The sequence below is a fragment of the Onychomys torridus genome, chromosome 8 (genome assembly GCF_903995425.1).
Source record: "Onychomys torridus chromosome 8, mOncTor1.1, whole genome shotgun sequence".
Taxonomy (NCBI): Eukaryota; Metazoa; Chordata; class Mammalia; order Rodentia; family Cricetidae; genus Onychomys; species Onychomys torridus.
Genome location: NC_050450.1, coordinates 73,443,444 through 73,449,420, shown reverse-complemented (window position 1 = coordinate 73,449,420; position 5,977 = coordinate 73,443,444). Strand labels below are relative to the sequence as shown.

Below are 5,977 nucleotides of genomic sequence, written 5' to 3'. Positions count from 1 at the left end.
ATCACACAGACATACATGCAGGCAAAACACCAATGCACACAAAATAAATAAATTATTTTTTAAAAATCAGGCTAGTAAACTGGGGTGGTGGCACACGCCTTTAATCCCAGCACTCGGGAAGCAGAGCGAGGCAGATCTCTGTGAGTTCGAGGCCAGCCTGGGCTACCAGGAAAGGTGCAAAGCTATACAGAGAGACCCTGTCTTGAAAAACCAAAAAAAAAAAAAAAAAAATCAGGCTAGTGAGAATGAGTAGGCAACAAGTATGACCTTGAGTTACCTAGTAACCCAGGCAGGGCACACCCTGAGTAACTCAAGGTACAGAGAACCTACTGTAAGTATTGACAGGAAGTGTGCAGAGCATAGGGAGGTGATTCATTGTGTGCTATGTGATTAGGCGGTGACTAGGTGTATGTGTTTGTTTAATGGAGTTGGACCAGGTTACAAAAAAAAAAAATAAGGAAATGAGGTGGGAGTCGAGTGGGAACAAGAAGTGGAAAAGAAGGTTGTGATTTGCCTGTGAAAGACTGTAAAAAGCCACTGTGGTGAGGTGCAAATACTGCAATTTGGGGAAGATGAATCAGCAGCAGTCTTTAAGCAAGGCGTTAAATGGATACATTTTGGTATAGAAGCACAGCTTCCTCTCATGTGCCCTATGGTGTTGAGGATGACCTTAATTTCTGATCTTTCTGCTTTTACTTCTCCAGTATTAGAATTAGATTTGTTCCACCACTCTTGGTTTATAGGGTACTGGGAATTGAACCTCAGGTTTCTTGCCATGAGAGGCAAACACTCTATCCGCTGAACCACACTCCCAGTCACTCAATAATATTTGTAGACTTCAAAGTCTAAGACAGTTCCCAGAAAGGCAAAGAAAACTAAAGTCTCAAAGTGGGGGAAAAATAAAGGACCAGGCTGGGAGGAATGATATTTTCAATTGTGATTCCAAAGAGGCCCAGCATGGTAGAGCATGTCTTTAATCCCAGCACACATGAGGATCTCTGTGAGTTCAGAGCCAGCCTGGTCTACATAGCAAGTTCCAGATCAGTCAAGTCTACATAGTCAACACAAAACCAGGAGTGCCTGGGCCGAGCAGGGGCTGCAGGGGCTGCAGGGGAGTGGGAGTACAGATTGAAAAATGCAGACCACCAAGGCACTGCTCGATTCTCCAGTTCTGACCCATTCTTGTACCAGGGCTCTAATCAGGCCTGTGTCTGCCTCCCTCTTGGGTAGACCAGAGGCCCCATCTAAACAGTCTTCCTGCAGCAGCTCCCCTCTCCAGGTGGCCAGTGTTTCCCCAACATTGACACAGTTGTGCTGGGGCTGCCACAGTTGGTGTGGCTGGATCAGGGGCTGGCATTGCAACAGTGTTTGGTAGCTTGACTATTGGTTATACCAGGAACCCGTCTCTCAAGCAACCTCTCTTCTCCTACACCATTCTGGGCTTTGCCCTGTCTGAGGCCATGGGGCTCTTCTGTTTGATGCTCGCCTTCCTCATCTTCATCCTCTTCGCCATGTGAGGCTCCATGAGGTCACCCAGCCGTCCCTGCTGCTTCGACTCCATGCCAGTCCATGCCAGTCCTGGTGCTGGAGTGTGCTAAGCTTTATCATTAAACAACAACACTTCTCTAAACAAACAAACAAAAAACCAGACAACCAAACCCAAGAAATGACAAAGGATAAGTCACAAAGACATCAAATGTCTGGGAAAAAAAATCTGTTAGTGAACTGTTAATGTATAAACTCCATAAATAATTTTGAAGGAAACATTTCTAACTTTTGTGGGTTGGGTGAAGCTCAGTAGGTAGAGAGGGTGCTTGTCTAACAACTGAGTGACATCTCCAGTTTTCCAGCATCATGTTTTAATTCCAAGGGCTCCGCTGCTCTCTAAAGTTTAAGTGTTCCCATATGAAATTGCATCTTGTTCTTATTTAGTTGAAGAAGTATCTCTGAAAGTATCTGAGGGTTACTATTGCTATGATGAAGCACCATGACCAAAAACAAGTTGGGGAGGTCTATTTGGCTTACACTTCTGCAGAAGAATGCATCATTGAAGGAAGTCAGGACAGGAACTCAAACAGGGTCAGAACCTGAGGGCAGGGCCTAATACAGAGGCCCTGGTTTGCCCAACCTGCATTCTTTTTTGTTTTGGTTTGGTTGTGGAGACAAGGTTTCTGTGTAGTTTTGGTTCCTGACCTGGATCTCACTCTGTAGACCAGGCTGGCCTCAAATTCAAAGAAACCTGCCTGGCTCTGCCTCCCACATGCTGGGATTAAAGGCATGTGCCACCACAGCCCGGCTTTGTTTTTTGTTTTTAAGATTTATTTATTTTATGTGTATGAGTGTTCTATACGCATATACAACCTTATGCCAGAAGAGGGCATCAAATCCCACTATCGATGGTTGTGAGCCACCATGTGGTCGCTGGGAACTGAACCCAGGTCCTTTGGAAGAGCAGTCAGTGCTCTTAACCACTGGACCATCTCTCCAGCAGTATTCAGATTTCTTAACACTGCTCTTGCTGCTAGTTCTGCTCCTTGGGTACTGGATACCTTCATCTCATGTGAGCTGATGCCTGGCCAAGTGCTCCCATCTAACACTGAGATGTCTCCTGAGTCCACATGCTGATGGAGGTAGGGAGTCTGGATATTACTTTTTTTTTGATAAAACTCAATACTTTTATTAAAATGTTTAATTACATAAAGCAACGTGGAAAGCAAAACTCTGAGAAGCAAAATAAAAAAAGGATGTTACTTTCTTTAAGCTCTTAGATCCGGTTGTCGGCGGCATTTTAGGAGCTGAGACAGGAAGAAGTTCCATGGAGGACTAGCTCAACTTGCATCACTGAGTATTCTTGTCTTTGCTCTAGAATCCTCATCACTTAACCTGCTGTCTCTGAGGCCCTGTCTTTTCCATATCTGAGCAATAACTTCCTGGCAGGATGTGAGTGGGTGGGCATTAGACACGTACTTTTTTGTGTGTCCACCCTTCTGTTTTCAGCTTCTCCTTTTCCCAATCCCAAGATTCATATTGTCACCAGCCCCTGAGGGTTTGTTTTGTTTTGTTTTATTATTTTTTTATGAGTTTAGAGAGGTCTTTATGTGGTTAATGATACACATCATGTCAACATTATTTTTTTTCTATTGCTGACTTGTGTGTGTGTATGTGTGTGTGTGTGTGTGTGTGTGTGTGTGTGTGTGTGTGTGTGTGTGTGTGTGTGTGTGTGTGTGTGTGTGTCCTTACACGTGTGTGCAGAAGCCAGACATCAACACTGGGTATCTCTGTCAATTGATGAAGATGGATTTTCTCACTGGCCATGGAGCTCACTGATTTGGCTAGAATGGCTGGCTGGCTAGGCTTAGTGGTACTGTGTCTCCACCTCCCCAGGGCCGAAAACACAGGTGCCTGTATGTGTGCCCAGCTTTTTAAGTGGGTTGGGGCACTGAGTTCAAGGTCTTCACGAACGTCACCAACTAAGCCATCTCCGCAGGCCCAAGTCTGTGCTTTTCTAGGTCTATTAAGACAGTGCTGGGGCTGGAGAGATGGCTTGGTGGCCAGGATCACTGCTGCTCTTCCACAGGAATAAGAGTCAACTCCGTGCACCTACATGGGGCAGCTCATAGTCACCTCTGGTAACTCCAGTTCCAGGGGATCTGACATCCTGGCCTATAGACAAGCAGGCATACAGATACACATATAATATCAATAAATCATTCATTTTAGAAGAGTTAATGGGGCTAGACAGATGAGTCAGTGGTTAAGAGCACCTGTTGCTCTTATAACAGACCTAAGTGTGATTCTCAGCACCCACATGGCAGCACATACATGAATACATGCAGGTAAAACACTAAAAAATACATTTAAGCCAGGCGGTGGTGGCACACGCCTTTAATCCCAGCACTCAGGAGGCAGAGGCAGTAGCAGATCTCTGTGAGTTCGAGGCCAGCCTGGTCTATAAAGTAAAGCGAGTTCCAGGAAAGGTGTAAAGCTACACAGAGAAACCCTGTCTCAGAAAAAAAAAAAAAAAAAAAAAAAAAAAAAAAAAAAATTAAAGATTTTTGTTTTGTTTTGTTTTTAGACAGGGTTTCTGTGTACCCTTGGCTGTCCTGGAACTTGCTCTGTAGACCAAACTGACCTCATCGAACTTAGAGATCCTGCCTCTGCCTCCCAAGTGCTGGGATTAAAGGCATGTGCCGTCACCACCTAGCTCCATTCTTCCCCGTCCCCAATTTTGTCAATTTAATATTTAAAACAAACAAAATAAACCACAAAATCTCAACACTTGTTATAGTATAGTTTGGTAAGAGGAAATTTTTGGCAGAAAAAACATAGCTGTTGAAACTACCTTTTGTGTGTTTTACTGGAAGCCGGGAATATTTCAAATACTATTTTGTACAAAATAAAGAACAATACACAACAGTTGGCCAAGGTAGTGAAAGATTCACACAGTTCTACTTCCTATCTCTCCAACTTTTCCATGAAATAGTTCAGACTTCTAAAAGAAAAATATTCCTCTGGCAACAAAAAACACAGACAGGACTATCTCACAGTCACACAGCATCATGTCCAAGCAGTTTCCATGAAACTGGCCAGACGAAAGGCTTGTGGAAGAACCTACTAAGAAGCATTTTCTCTCTGTTTTTCTTTCTTTCTTTTTATTTGTTTGTTGCCTTTGTTTGCTTTTTGAGGAAAGGTCTCTATCTAGCCCTAGCTGTCTTGGAACTTACTATGTAGACTAGGCTCACCTTGAACTCACAGAGCTCTGCCTGCCCTCTGCCTCCCAAGTGCTGGTATTAAGGGTGTGCATCACCCCATCCAACTTATTCTCATTTTATTTTATTTACTTAGAGAAGCAATTTCTTAATTTGAGATCATTGTATTTGGGGATTAAAAAAATTGGAGGCTGCGCATTGCGACTTTTGTTCACAATTGACCTCTACTTGGGAAAAACAAAAGCCTGATATTCTCTACATTTTAGAGTACCCATACAGAGAAACCAGGAACTTAAATAGCACCAGTAACTTTGATGGTAGTGTCGGAGTTACCTGTACCCCCTATTCACTCCATTCAGCACTCATTGGGTCCTGAGAAGTAAATCAAAACAGACAAAGCTCCCTACTGTTGCGGGGCCTTTGTAAGCACAGTGGAAAGACAATGAAAATAAGTGTAACGGCTGGGCCTGTAGTTCAATGGGAAAGTGCTTGCCTACCAGGTATGAAGGTATAGCATTGCAATAGTAACAACAATAATGAGTGGTTTATGTGAAATGATAGAAGGTAGTGTGCACCATGGGGGAAAAAATAAAGCAGAGAAAGGAGATGCAGAGTGATTGGCCATTTACAACGACCAGAGGAGACCTGAATGGAATATATCACTTAAGCAAGACAAAAACAGAGAAAGCTTAAGGTACGAGGTGAGCACACCAAGACAAAAGAGCAGCTGATCAGGTGACCTCTGTGGTGGGAAGATGGAAGGAAAGAGCTGGGGGTCAGTTCTCTGCATGGTAAGGGGAGTGGGCCCAGAGTAAAAACTGCAAGCTGCCCACATATGTCGTAAAGAGGACAGAGGATTAAGGGTTAAAACAGCAGAGTTTGAAACACTGAGGAAACAAGTAAGAAGACTTGGAGCTGGGTATCAGATAATCAAGATAGACAGGAAGAGGGACAGGCTCTGGAGCAGTGACCACAGCCTGGCTGGCCTCCTGAAGCCCTTGAGGAATATACCTGAAGCACCACTGACCTTTCATGTGCTGTTGACTCTAATTCAGGTAATCGTGACAGTCTAAATTATAAGTACATGTGACTTGTAATAGGGAGCTTCCACTTAGAGACCACCCTATAACCAAGGAGCCAAAAGTGAAGCAGCTAACAAACACCGCAGCCGCTTCCTGGTGTCTGGGAGAGAGTTAGCTCACAGCCACAAACTGATCATATAGATGTGAGAACGGAGAAGTTAGTGTAGTCTCTGGCACTTGAGGCAC

At 44.0% G+C, this 5,977-nt stretch overlaps 1 pseudogene; it reads left to right on the top strand.

Moving 5' to 3' along the window:
- Window positions 1–1,135: 1,135 nt before the first annotated feature.
- On the top strand, window positions 1,136–1,517 carry LOC118588324 (annotated as a pseudogene).
- The last annotated feature ends 4,460 nt before the right edge of the window (window positions 1,518–5,977 follow it).